We start from the raw sequence: 17,929 nt of genomic DNA, 5'->3' as shown, positions 1-17,929 counted from the left end.
GTGAGCTAATAAAAAAGGCATTTACATTTAAAATTAAATACAGTATTAAGTGTCTAGTAACAAATATTTCCTTTATGTTTAACTAATACTGAAATTACTTTTTCTTTATGCTGAAAGGAAAGTTCAGAATGAATGGAACCTTATTTTCTTTACTAACAGGATGCTCTTCTTTAAAATTAGACAGGTATGTTTAGTGATGGCTTTTCTTAAGTAGCTACCTAATGCAACAATTCCATTGGGAATTTGTTGAAAGATAGACTTCTTTTCCATGACCTGTAAATGAATTAGAAAGTACTACTTGGTTTTGAACAAAAGTAACCTGTCTGATGTAGAAGGTGTAAATATTACATGAGACTGAGCTTTAATGGGTCTTAAAAGCACATATGAACCAAAAAAAGCACGACATGGGGATACATTGTTAACAGTGGTACTTTAAGGTAATTTAAGGAGGTATGATCAGCATCTTCATATTTGCTGCTAGTTATTTTTATCAGTCTTGTCAGACAACTGTCTGTTTGGAAGCATCAGTATAAAAAAGACAAACTGATGGACGTTTTATATTTTTACTGAGTGAATGGCTCAGTGCATAGTATTAATTAGTATAATGTTTGCATCTTGCTCCATTTCAGCTTCAAAACACTAAGAATGGAAAACAAAATCTGTTGTGCATTTTAAAAAAAAACTATACAACTTTATTTGTCCATGAATGCTTTTAGAAAAAAATATATGGATTTTGGATATTGATCAAAAGCTTTTGATATCATCTTGATAAATTGTTCATAACTGCCAATAACTGTTACACAAGAGTGACATTAACTTGCATAAGGACTAAATCTATTTATTTATGAGAAGGTACTCTAGTAAAGACGTGATTCATCCTGTTGAATGTCAAACTTGGTGAAAAGTAAGAAGAAAAAATGGAAAATAACACATTTTTCACACAAAAGAAAAAAGAAAAAAAAAAGAACAGTATTATGCTGGTGCCTGGGCTAAGTCAGCTCAGGTGGACTCACCAGCATTGGAGCCAAATTTATAGATGTGTATAGACATACAGAATGACATGAAAATGTTTTATATAAATAGACTGTGTTCAAAGCAATTGTTACGTCCCCCAAGTTTACCTTAATTTACCTTAGTTAATTCAGTTCTGGGTAAATAATTGTCAATCAACAGTCCAGAAAGACACCACAAAAGATCAGTTCAAGACAGAGAAAAAAGAAGGGAAAAAGAATAGATGACAAGAGGGAGAGGAGACAGGAGGGGATGTAATTTGAAGCATGTGCCAGGAGAGAGTTCCTTGTTTGGGAATTTCTGAATAGACCTGATTCGAGCTAAGTATTTGAATCTAGCTAAGAGAGCTTTCTATTCTTTAGTGTTTAGGGAACTTGCAGTTACTGAGTGAAGAATCCTTCGGTTTAAAACTGGCTCTCCTGCTTAGTGGGTGCATTTTAGATTAGGGAGATAGGCTCCCATTTATTTTGTGGCATCTGGGTTACAGAGAGAGAGAGAGTATTTCATCATAGGGAGTATTCTATTTAATTTAGAAGGTATGTTACCTCTTATTTTGGCATATGTAGGCATTATTTAAGAGTTGAATACTTGGTAGAAAGGTAGAAAGGTGGTCTAGACATACATAAGGTCATATGAAATAAATATTTGTTTAACCAAGTGTTCCCGAATTATTGCTCTTTTCACAGAAGCTGTACTGAAGAATAAAGAACTCACGTGCCTTCAACCATAGTAACCTCTCAGGTATATTCTTGGAAAAAAACTTGGCCTTATGATTATTTATTTTAGTTTGTTGACTAAGATGCTTGATCGGATCCTGTTATTCACCATTTTGTAATCCCCCACTTGTAACAATACCAAAAATATATGTACATACAAAAAGAAGTTAAGAAAATTATTCATCAAATGTCATAGCAAGACAGAAAAATCATGCTTTGTCTCCATATTAAGAACATTTGCCTCCCTCTACCAGTGTAGCAATATAACGGTTCCTTTTAATGGTAGCATCTTGTAATCTGTATTATTTTTGCATAGATTTACTGTGTATAATTTATGAATAAGTATTTGGTCAGTTTTTAACCTCATTTGCATATGTGCATAATATTAGTTAAATAAAAACAGGCATTACCATCTCATAGAGATGTGGACATTTTAAACCAGAAGGGGATATAGTACTTTCTTTGTGAAGCTTTGTGCTTAGGTGTAAATCATTTCATGAAAAGAAGGAACAGGCTGTCTTTTCATGTTTTTTTGGTTTCCTTCCATTATTTAGATTGTATAATTAGCATTAAGACAAAATGCTAAGTGCAGGTCCCACTTTATTATACAGTATACAGTATTATGAGTACTAGCTCTGATATGAGGGGACAAAAACAAAAGTCAAATGTTTACAATTCTTTTTGATTTTGTGAGTGATATTTATTAAATTTATATTTCTAAAATAATTCTCCTTTTTAAGGAAATGGATCTGGAAGTACCAAGAAAAGCAAGTACTGGGATTTTAATTCAGTGTGTGAATCAAATACCTAGACACCAAAAACTACATTTCCAATGTTCCACACAGGTTAAATAATTCTGTGACTATATCCACAGATATCCATGTTGTACATCAACTAGAGTATTACCATTGTTCATCTAGCATACACTGCCTAAATCATCTAGATGCAATAATTTACTCACTGTTTTGCAAGCAAACATTAAAATAAAATTAAAATGTAAAAGTGGTTCATACATCAAAGGGTTTTACGGCACAATTCCATGATATTTAATCAAAATATTAATGATTTCAGTTGTTTTGATTAGTATATAGTCACTGCATGAAAGTCCTTGTTTTCTAAGAATTTCTGTGAAACCAGGCACATTAAAATTGACATCCAGTCTAAGCTCCTTTCATGAGATGAAATACCCTTTCCAGAAAAAAATACTGTGTAGCCATGTTACATTTTAAAATGGCAGCAAGACCATGTTTTGTATGCTGCATCTGTATATCAGTCCCCCTTTATTAATTATCATAAAGGTAATAGTAGTAAAGTACAGTACAGAATAACAAATGGCTCTCACCCCTCATTTATTTTAAGTGGATAAATATAACGAAATCAGTCCCCTCGCATGGATCCTTAAATGCACAAAATTATGCGGTCATCAAGCTGCGATATCTCACTTTACTAATAAGGTAACTTAACTTTGTTATGAATTAAAATGCAATTTTGCATCAATTCTATAAAAATATCTTAAATCTCCTGTCATATTGTAATAAACTAAATATTTGAGAACATAGTTAGCATTATTAGTTACTCTGTAAACCCCATTTCAAACAAGGCTCTCTTAACAGGATGATACAACTTTTCTTCATGTTGGATTTAACTGGCACATGATTAAATGTATTACATGGTTTAGCATTTCTTAAAGAAAAACAATATCTTGAAGGATATAATCATTATTTGGTTGAAACTAAATTTGATCAGCTTTAGTCTGGTATTTTAAATAAACCCAAAGAGTTGTAAGAAGCAAGACTGGTTGGCAATGGAGCCAGGCCCCAGGTCTCAGAAATCCAACAGAAAGAAAATCAAGAAGTTGGCCTCAATCACAAACACTCCTGTTTAAAGCAGGAACCCACAAGGCAATTTTCTTGACTTTCTGATGCACAGATCCACTTATTGAAAAATATTTTTGCAGGCTGCTTCAAGAACTGAGGAAAAAAAAATTCTTCGTTGATTTTAAAGTTTTCTATGCCAATCTTTTGGCATAGAGAGTGATTTTTGTGTTTTTGTGATTTTTATGATTTCTGTGATTCTTGTGATTATTGTGAGCTCGCGGAAAAGACATTTCATCACCAGCAACTACTGCTGCACGCTGTATTGTTGTGCATTTGATAAATAAACTTTGATTTGATTTGATTTTGATTTAATTACTACTGTAGCTTAGCTGGAATGAAAACCACAAGACACCAAGGTCTCTGTGGACCAGGGATGAGAACCACTATTCTTGACAATGTAAGCAAGCAATAAAATGGCAAACAGGAAGTTAGATTATAGTATGCTGTATAATTTACATTAAGGGATTTAATATTAGAATTGTGCAAAGCACCAGTAAGTTCTGTGTATGTAAAATAAAATGCTCAAATTAATGTTCTACACTCACATTACAGAGGTAAATTAATCATTTTAGTCTTGAACAAAAAAGACTAATAAAGGATCTCATTCTTGAAAATCTAAACATTAGCTCCTATGCTTTTTTATGTCCATTTGTATTGTGTCTTGTTCAAGAACTCTTAACATCGTGAGCATTTCAGTCACATGGCATTTTGTACTGTATAATATTAGTGTAGCAACTTTCCAGGGTATGACTCTGTAATGACTGGATGAGTTTTGTGAAAGGCCTATTGTTAATATCTCTTTTAGGCACTCTAGGTATTTTGTTTTGCTGTAAATGTTGGAAACTGTGGGAAGTGTTAGTGATGTAAATAACTATCTTAATACACTAGAGAAGTTCCTTTGTTAGGACCAAACTTGTCAGTTTAAAGAAGTGACTTTAGATTTAGTGGTTGGTCTTCTAGGAAAAGAAGACTTTTTTTCTTTACAAAAAGAAAGTAAAGCTGATTTTTCTTGCTCAGTATATTCTGACATTCTTTGGGTGTTACTGTATTCAATTGTCTTATTGATTGATGTCTTGACTTCAACAGCCTTCTAGTATGTTTCAGGTTATTACCTCAAGAACCACTATAGATGTATTTCTAACTGTCAGATTAAGGCAGATCTCCTTGGAATACCCCATGAGAAATTTTCCTGAAGTTATCTGTCACTTATTATTTCTCCATGAAGACACACCTCTGTTGATCCCTGTTCTGCCTAAAGCAAAAGCCTTATACTGTGTTAAGGTGAAAAGAATTTCATGAGTTTGTCATTTGTCAGATATTCATAGACACAAATGTACTGTCTAAAGCAGCTCATGTTAAACCATATATTATATTTTTTTCAATCATAAGATCAAAATCTTCCAAATCTTTTAATTTTTCATTTCAAAACAAAAAAAAAGAGGTTTAGTTTGTAGTTTAAAAAAACATGAAATATCTCATAAGAAAATGTCCGGTGACAATACATGTATTGTTAGTAGGACACATAATATTGTTGAGCACAAGTTGTAATTTATTCATCAAAAGTGACCTACAGTACATGATTATATGTATTTGCCCATCAACATTCATATTGAAAAGGTGTTCTAAAGCAGTGGTACTCAAACTTTTTGGACCAAGTACCACCCCTGATCAAATCAAAGCATCCAAGTACCACCTACAAGTCATCTTCTCATAGGAACCCCAGAAAATTCAAGCTTTTTCTCCAAAGCTCTTTTGCCAACGGTAAAGAAGGTTCTTCAAAAATAGTGTGGGGCTTACCTGCTTTAGCAATCTGCAAGCATGCAATTTTTCCCGTTTCCGTTTCAGGAGTCCGTTTCAGAAGTTAAAAGAAGTTATTTTATGTGCATGTGCAGCGAAACAAAGAGACGCTCGGTGTATTTTTCTCAAATTAACCTAGAACAGTTCTTAAATATTTTTCTGCTATCTATCACGCTTTCCTGTGCTCACAAGATTGCCAGCGTTCATAGCACGCACTTCTTTGCATTCCTGTGCTTACACCATTGGCAAATCCCGCATATTCTCCACCTCCCTATTTGCAGGAGATAACTTTTTGTAAATACAATTGGCTGCTTTCGTTCGTAGCATGCATTTCTATGCTTTCCTGTGCTTACAAGATTGCCTGTGTTCCAAAATCACGCACATTCTCCTACCTCCGTATTTGCTGGAGATACCTTTTTTAAAAACAATTCGTCACTTACGTTCGTAGCACGCATTCCTATAGAATGGAATAGAATTACATAGTAGCTCTTGTGTCCTGTCAAGTATTAGCGCGCGCTGTATCGTAGTACGTGGGCTGTGTATTCGACACGTATCAAAATAGAAAATATGAAAACCCATCCCAATTTTTCAGTGCACACAACAAAGTTCCAGGATCATATGGCGTACCAGCTGGTGGTGCTCCGCATACCACAGTTTGAAAACCACTGTTCTAAAGGATTTTCTCAGGTTATACAAATGATTAATGTTTTACCTTTAACAGAAATATTGCTTGATTTTCTTATCCATAAGCTAAATGCAGTCATCTTTGTTCTTATACTGTATGTGTGTTAATTATAATGCTAAGACAAAGATATTTGTAAAATAAGTTAGTGTGTCTGTTTTTCAAGAAGTTTGTCCTTCTTCACTTAGTTGTATTGCTTTTTTTAAATTGTTACAGATTGGAGACATTCATTTTCAGTTTTCAGTTTATACTTTATTGGTTGGCATTGTCTTGTTGGTAATAATTGTAATGTAATGATTTTCAATCTATAACAGTCAGTGAATGTTTCATTCAAAATATTGATGAAAATTTTGAAATATTGATTTATGCACATTATGCATTTTTTTATTTTACATATTAACCTTTAATTTATATATTTAAAGGAATTTAAAAGGTTTGAGGAATTTCACTGGTTTTTGATCATACTTTTTATAAAAATTGTAGAAGACAAGTCAGTGTTTTCGGTTGATGTAACAAATTTGCCTCAAAAGCAAGTTTTTGTCATTGTTAAATGTATAAATATAATAAAATAGATAAACTGCTAAGACTTTATCTTGTGATGACTTTTTTAAAATTGGTGGCATCTAAAATGTTATTGTGAACTGAGATCTTAGTTTTTTATTACACACCGAGTCTGCTGTGTTTCTGTGCTTTTCTTTTTTTTTTAAATAAAGAGAACGTAATTTTGCAACTCATGTTCAGGCTTTGAAGGTTATCATCTTCCTGAGGTTATTAGAAAATTTGTACATGTCACTTCTCTAACAAGCATTAAACTACCATTTGTATCTGATAGCATTGGCCTATGTCTGATAGCTACTGTATGCCTATGAAGTATAATTCTGAATTCTGGAAAAATAATATACACGAATGAACATTCCCTTAATCATCTTTCATTTTATACTATTGTAGCCAGGCAGCTCTCAAGACTTGTAACTGCTCTTGTAAACTACAGCTAAATACATTGATAACCTTTAGCAATCCACCCTGTAATCTTAATGAAACATCTAAGGTATGTTTAACACCACTATCTTTAAGATTTATAACTATAAATGAACTGTCAAATGTTTAAACAGTGTTCCTGCTCAAGGATTTCTGCTTTAACTGCTTTTTTAAAGTTGCACATGTCCCCTGGGCTGTTGTGTTTGATTGATGTGACATATGCAGTTACTACTGGCTGCCTTGGCCACAGGTGACAAAAATACAAATACTATTGATTACTGACCACTTGGGGTGAATTTTCAACTGCAGATGTCTGTTTTCAAGAAATTATTCAGTAACTAGACATAAAAGTTTTGAAAGGAAGTATTAATAAGACTTCATGTACTAAAAATTATATTTAAAGAACGCAAAACATAAGAGTTTAGTGATTGATGCTGTAATGGAGTTGTAACGGTGACAAGGGGAGCTAGGCATGCTGAGTGCTCTGAATTTGTTTGTCTATGTATTGTTTGTATCCACTGCTTAAGCATATACTGCATCTATTCTAATGTACTGTAGGTTTGAACAAATATCTTAACAGCGGACCTTATTATTTGGGAACCAATTTTGTAGTATGAAGATTTATGCTAAAGCGTTTGGAGTTTTTGGCTATCATGTGGATCATTGGTTGGGCAATCTGTGAGAGTGGAAGGAGTTGGTGGGGGATAGTATGGTTTATAAAGTAAATGTGGAAAGATTTTGCTGTGGGGCTGATGAGGGATGCCTGGAGGGGTTTAAAACCTTATTAGAATTACAGCCAATTATACTGAATCTTGCAATGTGAGCAAGGGGGACTGTTTCGAATTTTCGAAACAGCTCTTTCTACTGTTAATTTGATGGGTTTAATTTTAAGTGAGATGGAGGAGTTGATAGAGTAGCTACAGGTGACAGCATGGGGGCAAACTGTGTTATGAGTATGAATAGCAGAAGAGGAGAGAGTCTTTACAAAGGCCAAGATTTTTAAGGCATCAGGACCAGAACACATCAGTAATTGTATCCTGAAAACCCACCAGAAAGAACTAGCCTTTCTGTAACCTGTTTATAATTGGTCCTTGAGAGAGAGCATTATACCTCTGCTCTGGAAATCCTCTGTAATTTGCCCTGTACCAAAGAAAAACTGGCCTTCCACTCCCAATGATTTTCATCCTGTGACTCTCACTTCACTTGTAATGAAGTATTTTGAGGATATGGTACTGAAACATTTGAAGGTGATGGTCCAAGGTTTAACAGACCCACTCTAATTCACATATCAGCAAAATAGCAGAGTGAATGATACTGTTCTGACAGTGATGCACCATATTTATTCCCACCTTATTCCCACCTGTAGTAACCTAAGGCACAGGCCAGACTGCTGTTTGTGATTTTTCTAGGCCTTTTCTAGTCTAGACTAGATTTTTCTAGTCTAGTCACAGGTGGTGCGGTGGCTCTTTGGCTAAAGATCTGCGCCTGTGGCTGGAAGGTTGCCGGTTTGTATCCAGCAGCCGGCAGAGGAATCCTACTCCGTTGTGCCCCTGATTAAGGCCCTTAACCCCAGCTGCTCCAGGGGTACCGTATAAATAGCTGACCCTGCGCTCTGACCCCAAGCTTCCCTTCTTGTCTGTGTGTCTCATGAAAAGCAAGTTGGGGTATGCGAAAAGACAAATTCCTAATGCAAGAAATTGTATATGGCCAATAAAGTGATCTGATCTTTTAAACACTACTCAGCCCTACATGATAGGCAGGAAACTTGTAAACATTAGAGTAAATCCACAACTTAATTTATGGATTATTTCTTAACAGACAGGCGCCAATTGTCACACCATGGTCACCAGAAAAGTAGTGCCACAGGCAATCTGACAAGTAGAAATCAAACTGCAGGGTTTCAGGATTTTCAGTGTAGTTCCAAAACTAGCTGAGGAAGAAGTGGGGAGGTAAGCTTGTTGTGAAAGGCTGCCTGGGGAATCAGGGAGATGGGACAACAGAATCAATGCTACCTGAGGAATCAGGCAAACAAATCCGAAGGCTTTATCAGTGCTTGGTGAAGGTTCAAACAGATGTGGTCAAACATGGAGCTAATTACTTGATGGCTGCCAGTAGCTTAATATTAAAGCACTGGTAAAGCCATGAATCAAGTCTATATTTTGTGGTTAATTTGGCAGCTTATTATATGATTGGTTGCCTGATGACTGCCCATGGCAACTGCAGGTAGCAAGCCACTCCCAGCCTGGGTGTGATGCCAATTAGTCAGATTTAAAAAGCAGTGCAGTACAATGAAATGGCTCAGTAATTTCTCCTGTTGTTTTCACATGGTATACAGATTATTGTAGGAGCCCTGTCACAGACATGTTTTATGTCTTGAAATACTCGGACGACACGGTTATTGTGGATGTCTATGATAGAGGCTAAGTTCCAGTCCACAATTGATAGCGTTAGTCTAGGTACAGGAGCTATTTCTGTGACTTGAATGTTAATAAAAGAAATGAAATAGTTATTAGTAGTAAAAGAACACCCTACAGCCCTAAAGCGATATTCATCAATAGCAGTACAATAGAGAGAGTGGACAGTTATAAATGCTTTGGATTTATTATTATTGATAAACTTAGTTATGTTGAAAACTGTGAAGTCAACATCTAAATTGTCAGTCTAGATTGTATTTTTTACATAAATTGAGGAAACTAATATGAATTTATCTGTCCTGTAAATGCTTTATAGATGTTTTATGGAATCGGTCCTTACATTCAGCATCACATCCTAGTTTAGTTCTCTTACCATTTCGAACCAGAATAGGTTGGAGAGAGTGGTATCTCTAAATAGGAAAATAGAGGGCACTAGGCAGTGTAGTTTTAAACACATATGTTGACAACATATAAAAGGGGCAATGATATTGATCCTACTCACCCCCTCTGTAGTCAGTATGCTATTTTACTATCTGGATGCAGGATATGGTCCTTGCCTATGAAAACTACTAAAGGCCTTTCCAGCTTTATACCTGTGTACATAAAGCCTGCTGAGTTCTAAGTGTTGCCTTATATGCCATTCTCCACCTTTAAAAAGAGACATTCAATTCATGGACATATACTCTCACCTCATTCCCTGTTTTACCAGCCCCCTTATAATTAATTTGCCTGTTTTGTAATACTATTGTCACGGACGTCCAAAGGGACTAACCGTGGAGAGCAGGAGAGCAGAAAAGACCCATATGCGTAGCGGCGGAACGGGAAAAAGGCCCGGGCTCATTAGTGCAAAGAGTTCAGGAGTGCCGTATAGAAACCATGCCCTCAGGTAGCAGATGTGGGGTGACCTGGTGCTAGGCGGTTCTCAGGTAATCCGAACGTCAATGCTGAGCGAGGGCAGAGTACAAGACCCGGAAATATATAGCCCAAGGGAAAGAGAGGGACCGGAAGGGCAGCAGGCAGGAAACTAGGGACAGGACAGAGTAGGAGCGCCCTCAGGCTGCAGAGGGCATGACAACTATTGAGTCATGTCAAATATTTATGTATATACAATACACAGGACTGATGATCTTTGTCTCAATATATTCTGACAGTGTGTAGTGGGAGCACCAGTAAAATGTCAATGACCCGGGTGAGGGAACAGAAGCACTGTTGTGAGGTTAGCAGGGACCAAAAATAACACCAAAAAGTGCAAAAATAAACAAAAAGCAAAAAGAAAGTGTTCCGCCATGCCTCAAAACCTCCAGGCTGGGCTTACCCTATTTAACGGGGTCCAATCTGTTGGAGCAGGGCATGTATGGCAAGAACAAAACAAGAACTTAGTTTGTAAAAAAAATGTGTGTATGTGCCTGCCCCAGTGAAAGTGCGTGATGGGACAGGCGAAAAGAAAAAGAAAACCTTATGCAGGTGCAATCTCTCTGGGACTGTCGGTGTCAAACTCCCCCTTCCAGGTGTGGCCCTGCTCGTCCCGTTGGAGGGTGTCAGGTATGCCTTTATAGGACCTGCCCAACTGTGGCTCATCATCTAGAAGCCAGGACAGATGGGACTACCAAGGCGAGGTGTCGCCCTTCTACCAGGGCTCTGCCTCCACACTGGGCACACCCCCACCTAATGTCACAATATGTTTGAAGGACATTTTTTGTAATGTACACAGTAACACAAATGAAGTTCTTTAAAAAAAAAAAACTTCTTCAAAGTCTATGTGATTACAGTTCATTCCTAATGTCTAAAACTGAGACATACTTCTTAAAACATGAAGAAATAATCTGCATGAAAAGAAAAAAAATGTATATGCATTAGGTACTATTCATTAATTTTGCACAATACATTTTATCAGAAGACTATCCTTGTACAGTATGTGCCTTCATCATTTGCTTTCTGTGCATCTCCATTTACGTTAGGATTGGATAATTTTGTACATTTATTCTTTGATGTTTGGCATTTATGGCAAATGTATTTTTTTTTACTGGAACATAGTTTAATCTGTCCTAAAGCATGTTAGTTCTCTTTTTTTTTTCCACAGAAATAAAATAGATAACACTGTAGATAAGTCTCATCTTAAACAAAAGGATGCTTATATATTTTTAACAAATATTGTAATGTATTGGCTTCATTATCTGCCAACATTAAAGTGTGGGGATCTCTAATTTTATTGTGCTGCAACTCTCTCCTTACTATTTTTAGTATGTGAGGCAATATGTAAGGAAGATTGCATATTTATAACCATTTTAGTGGCTTAAAAAGGAATTTATTTCATTGTGCACCAAATTTGACCCAGATGTACATACAGTGCCTTGCGAAAGTATTCGGCCCCCTTGAACTTTTCAACCTTTTGCCACATTTCAGGCTTCAAACATAAAGATATAAATTTTTTATTTTATGTGAAGAATCACCAACAAGTGGGACACAATTGTGAAGTGGAACGAAATCTATTGGATTTTTGAAACTTTTTTAACTAATAAAAAAATGAAAAGTGGGGCGTGCAAAATTATTCGGCCCCCTTGCGTTAATACTTTGTAGAGCCACCTTTTGCTGCGATTACAGCTGCAAGTCGCTTGGGGTATGTCTCTATCAGTTTTGCACATCGAGAGACTGAAATTCTTGCCCATTCTTCCTTGCAAAACAGCTCGAGCTCAGTGAGGTTGGATGGAGAGCGTTTGTGAACAGCAGTTTTCAGCTCTTTCCACAGATTCTCGATTGGATTCAGGTCTGGACTTTGACTTGGCCATTCAAACACCTGGATACGTTTATTTGTGAACCATTCCTTTGTAGATTTTGCTGTATGTTTGGGATCATTGTCTTGTTGGAAGATAAATCTCCGTCCCAGTTTCAGGTCTTTTGCAGACTCCAACAGGTTTTCATCCAGAATGGTCCTGTATTTGGCTGCATCCATCTTCCCCTCAATTTTAACCATCTTCCCTGTCCCTGCTGAAGAAAAGCAGGCCCAAACCATGATGCTGCCACCACCATGTTTGACAGTGGGGATGGTGTGTTGAGGGTGATGAGCTGTGTTGCTTTTACGCCAAACATATCGTTTTGCATTGTGGCCAAAAAGTTCGATTTTGGTTTCATCTGACCAGAGCACCTTCTTCCACATGTTTGGGGTGTCTCCCAGGTGGCTTGTGGCAAACTTTAGACGAGACTTTTTATGGATATCTTTGAGAAATGGCTTTCTTCTTGCCACTCTTCCATAAAGGCCAGATTTGTGCAGTGTAAGACTGATTGTTGTCCTATGGACAGACTCTCCCACCTCAGCTGTAGTTCTCTGCAGTTCATCCAGAGTGATCATGGGCCTCTTGGCTGCATCTCTGATCAGTCTTCTCCTTGTCTGAGCTGAAAGTTTAGAGGGACGGCCAGGTCTTGGTAGATTTGCAGTGGTCTGATACTCCTTCCATTTCAAGATGATCGCTTGCACAGTGCTCCTTGGGATGTTTGAAGCTTGGGAAATCTTTTTGTATCCAAATCCGGCTTTAAACTTCTCCACAACAGTATTACGGACCTGCCTGGTGTGTTCCTTGGTCTTCATGATGCTCTCTGCGCTTTCAACAGAACCTTGAGACTATCACAGAGCAGGTGCATTTATACAGAGACTTGATTACACACAGGTGGATTCTATTTATCACCATCAGTCATTTAGGACAACATTGGATCATTCAGAGATCCTCGCTGAACTTCTGGAGTGAGTTTGCTGCACTGAAAGTAAAGGGGCCGAATAATTTTGCACGCCCCACTTTTCATTTTTTTATTAGTTAAAAAAGTTTCAAAAATCCAATAGATTTCGTTCCACTTCACAATTGTGTCCCACTTGTTGGTGATTCTTCACATAAAATAAAAAATTTATATCTTTATGTTTGAAGCCTGAAATGTGGCAAAAGGTTGAAAAGTTCAAGGGGGCCGAATACTTTCGCAAGGCACTGTACTTCACTGATGTTCCCATATCTCTCTAAATATAATCTATGGCTATTTATATGAATGCTATCTTTCATCTACCTTTTGATATGTGTGCAATGACCCCTCACAAAGCTGTTTTAGTTGCTCTGTGTAGATTTCCAACATACCTTGGGTTTATTAATACTTGGATGGTAATAGTAGTCAAAGATCTGATATTTAATTTACTCACTGTATATGATCAATTTAATTTTCAAACTGAAATCCGTTTTCATTTCATTTTGTAATGTGGACATTCCGCTAACATGTCTTTTAGATCACAACCCAAAGGACTGCAATTAAAATCACAAACCAGGCTTTAACACTACTCTGCTGCAGAATAGAGAATGATTATCACATTTCTGGGATGGCTTTATCAAGAGTATTACCATACTATTTGTCCCTAATCTAAAAAAATCTATGTGTGAAAAACCAAAGAACTGGAATATAAATCAGTTTTTCATGAGCATACATTAATAAGCTCTTTTCCTGAAACAGCTTCACTTAAAATTGAATTCACTGGTAAGAACTTAATGCTTAGGTGGCATGCAGAGTTTCTTATATATAGTACAGAGCAAAAAAAAAAATTCTGAACAATATCCTTCACGAACTATCGTCTGACTTTCTGACTTTTTTCACAAAAATAAAAGTTTTGTGAGTATTCTCCCTATGCAGTCCCCAAGAAGTGAAATATCTTCTGACCCTATTCTAATTTTATTCTTATTTAAAATGACTGTATATAGCTCTGACATTCTGTATGATAGTGACAAATACAAACAGTTTTCTAAGGCCTTGATTCTTTCAGAGACTGTATCAGCCTGCTCTGGGTGCACCAATTTCCATGGCCGAGTTAAACGAGGCATTGCAGACTATGTACAGAGGTTTTAATAGCATACAGTATCTCCCAATCTTCTTGTCAATATTTGGGATCAGCTGGGACCAAATAACTGTGTGTACCAAATTGCACACACATAAACCCAAGACTTACAGTACATTATTAAATTGATTTATCATCAACTTATGTGTCTCCTTGATATAATTCGTGCTGCCATTGATATTAAGCTATCACATGCAATACTTTCTTTAAATGCTGAGCTTATCATCATCAATCATATGAAGTGGGTGAAATGGGGATCTCGGGAGGTGTTAGAACATATGTTTAGGAGTTCACTTAATTAATAAACAATTACTCAAAAAGTAAATGTTCAGCAACATTCTTTAGTTCTAGGGAAGTTGTCATTGGAACCCTTTCTACAAGCACTCAACCAGTCTGATTTTTTTAAACTTCTCAGCATCGAAAACGTGCAGCATTTTGTCACTTTATGCTGAATCCTGTTATTTTTGAGGATACTACCCAGTTTTTCTCTTTGTTACTTAATCTTTTCAATGATCATACCTTTGAGATACAGAATTAGCTGGAATTTAACATTTAAACATGGGTTTATAAAATTAATAGGTATAAATTCGCCATGCTTCCTAACTTGTATGATTCTACCTGTTAACATTCCAAAGATTAAGCATTAAAATCTATCCATCTTTACATACAAGTAAACATACATACTAGTTTTAATATCATGCTCATAAAAACTGTGATAGATTTCAATAATGTGTCTTCCAAATTTGCTTCTGATAAGTACTTTTGCTATAAAAAATTAATGTTACCTATTCTATCTGCTATGTCCTAAACTAAATTGAATTCAATAAAGAAAAAAGCAGCTGTGTGGCAATTCCTGTACATTGCACTGTGAGAAATACCTAAGTGGATTATCTCTACCAAGATTCAAACATTATTTTTTGCCATTCATGTCACACCTAACCATAGTATTTTTTGATGCTAAGAGTCCGGTTTCATAGCGACAGCAAAAAAAAAGTATTTTTGTCAAGGTACATTTGCTTGAAAAAGCACTCTCCTTCCTATGATGTCCAAATTGATAAATTACATGTAACATACAAGTATACATGTTTTTTTTAATATTAACATTTTTAATCAACATTTGATTACTATTACCGAGAAAATTTATGAATGGAAGAAGTTATATGTTAGTAGAATCTACATAGAAAAATAAAAAAATATATATGTTGATTGCTTCTGTATATTGCATATGTAAATAAAATGTTAAACATAAGAGATTAAAACATAGAGACTGTTCTCCTCTCTCTATACTCATTGAATTGTGATCCTCATGTGAATCACTGTCTGACAGTGCTATTTGGAATAAAAACAAAACTGCATAACTTTTTTGTGATACTATCTGGAATAATTTGAAGTTTGTCCCTAAAACCATGATTATCAGACGAAACACAATTTTATTCATAAAATGTATTTGACTAATGGGGCTCACTGACACCCCAAAGTGTTTGTAGTCTCAGGGTTCCTCTTTTCATTAGATTTCAGTGCTCAGATGTGGCTGTACTCTAGTGATGGGTCTCATTAATTTACTATTCTGGGGAAAAATATTCCTTGCTCTACAATTGTTCTTTTGTTGAATGTTGTTAATTTGCTTGATTCGACTGTGCAGCATAAGCTGATTTGGCTTACTGGCACTGCAGCTGCTAAGGGCATTAGATTAAGGAATTGGTTTTGTAATTTTTTTTTTCGTTTGGAGGAGTGTCTTTCAGGAATGGGGGATGCTATTGGTCAAAACAGCGTTATTCTTTTTTGGTTCATTGTTGTATTAGAGTGTTTGCCTAAAAAGTGATTAAACAAGTTTGACATTTTATTCAACTCCCTGTAAATATAGCTGAGAAACTGAAAAAGAAACTGTTGTGTTTTTAAGTCAGCTTCTTCTTGAGAGAGCATAAAACAAATAAAATATTGTGATTTTCAATATTCTCTTAGACATAGTATACAGTACACATACCATAAGAGGTACCTGTGCTTGCTGGTGGGAAAAAAAAACTTTTACAGTTCATTTAAAGATATGTATTCTTACTGAATAAGGAATTGCTTTCTTTGGATTTTCAGAATAAATGGACTAAATGGACTAACTATTTAATGAAATAAATTCAACGTAATTCTACCTACATTTCAATATTAACATTCAATAATATGGATATACGTTAAGTAATGTATGTTATTGAGGATGATATTGTGCCTAACTGAGTCAGAGGTAAAGAATAGTTCTTTTTGCCAAAACATTGTGGCTTATCAGAAATGCTGTCTCTATCCAGAATTAATTCCCACTGCCTGAACTTGATATTAAAATGCATTATACCTAAAAATTCCATACTCCATTAATCAAATATTAAACCCCAGGTCCATTACTGAGTGGTAATGGACCTCAACCTGGATTACAATATACATTTGCATAGTTCTTGATCTATATGCACCCTGGGTATAACTTCAATCAAAGCTCTTTTTGGTTCTTAAAATTCTTAGTTGGTACAGCAGCAGCTAAAACTTTATTTAAATTATTTAATTAATATAACCTGTTACAGGCTTATGCTTATAAAGAAACAATGCTTTATAGAAAGACTGTAGTTATTTCCTACAGATTGCCGTATGTTGGAGAGAAGTGGAGAAGCAGTGACTGCAAGCATTACAGCTGATGAGGTTACCAGTCCCGCTGAGTAGAGAGAATGAGCAGACAAGATCAGTCCCACAGATAAAGAGGGAGGACACCGAGACTTCATCATTATCAGAGAGCCCGAGACTCCTGTTCTGCCAGAAAGGAAGGCATGCTTTTTAAAGTAACAATGAAAGAAAGATTGCAGTTACTTTCCTTCCAGCTGGCCATCAATTTTGTAAGATTCTCTTTCTATATTCTCTGTGGAAGATCGCTGCTTCTGGTAGCATGGCTCACTGGATGTCTGAACATAAAAACACTCTGAAACAAGGCTGTATTTCAAAGTCAAGGGGGGACTTGCTGGCTTTTTTTTAAAAAACAAAAAGGTTTTGATAAAGCAGAAGACTTCTTAAAAATAACAAGCAAAACTCCCCAAGAAAGGGAGCAATTATCCTTTATTATTACTTCTTTTACAAAATACACACACTATTGCAAAACAAATGACTGCAAGTCCGACTTAAACAAGACTTCTGTTCCAATCTGCAACCGATCTAACAATTACTACTGCACCTGTGAGAGCGGCTGCTGTGGCTGATGCTGCGTCTCAGACTTATTGCTGCAGATCCGATGACCTTTCCGTGAACAGCTCTTACTTCCCTGCGACACATCCTTATATATAGTTATTATAGTACTAACATGGGACATCAATTACACTTAGAAGGTGTATTTAGCCTTGTGCTCACTTTATATTGCTTTAATATAGCCTTTATAGTTTTATATGCTTACTGGTAGTATGGGACCAGAACAACAACCTCTCCCTTAACATCAACAAAACTAAGGAGCTGGTCGTTGACTTCAGGAAGTAGGGAGGAGGCCATACCCCTCTATATTAATTTGGAGGCTGTGGAGATGGTCAGCAGCTTCAAGTTTCTGGACATCCACAACAGCAGCAATCTGCCTTAAT

This window comes from Atractosteus spatula, chromosome 8 (assembly GCF_055471065.1).
Source record: "Atractosteus spatula isolate fAtrSpa1 chromosome 8, fAtrSpa1.hap1, whole genome shotgun sequence".
In the NCBI taxonomy this organism is placed as follows: Eukaryota; Metazoa; Chordata; class Actinopteri; order Semionotiformes; family Lepisosteidae; genus Atractosteus; species Atractosteus spatula.
The sequence above is the reverse complement of the archived record's forward strand: the minus strand, read 5'-3'. Positions refer to the sequence as shown.